We start from the raw sequence: 478 nt of genomic DNA, 5'->3' as shown, positions 1-478 counted from the left end.
CACCATTATGCTGAGGTGTCTTTGGAACTGTTTTCTCAAACATGATTCCATGTTCTCTACAATACTCTTCAAATGGACGTCTGTATTTGCCACCGTTATCTGATCGAACACATTTCAATTTCTTTCCCTTTTCTCTTTCAACACTTGCATGAAAATGCTTGAAGACTCCAAATATCTGGTCTTTAGATTTCAAAGGAAATACCCACACTTTTCTAGTGTGGTCATCAATAAAAGTAACAAAATATGATGCACCACCAAGAGATTTACTATCCATCATACAAACATCAGTATGAACTAAATTAAGAATATTTTGCCTCCAATGAGGACCGGTATTATGAAAAGAAACTCTATGTTGTTTTCCAACAAAACAATGAGTGCAAGTTTTTAGAGACGTACCTTTCACAGGAAGAAAGTTTTTCTTCGCAAGTATGTTGAGTCCTTTCTCACTCAAGTGACCGAGGCACATATGCCATAAATC

Source organism: Cicer arietinum, chromosome 7 (genome assembly GCF_000331145.2).
Source record: "Cicer arietinum cultivar CDC Frontier isolate Library 1 chromosome 7, Cicar.CDCFrontier_v2.0, whole genome shotgun sequence".
Taxonomy (NCBI): Eukaryota; Viridiplantae; Streptophyta; class Magnoliopsida; order Fabales; family Fabaceae; genus Cicer; species Cicer arietinum.
This window is presented reverse-complemented; position numbering follows the sequence as displayed.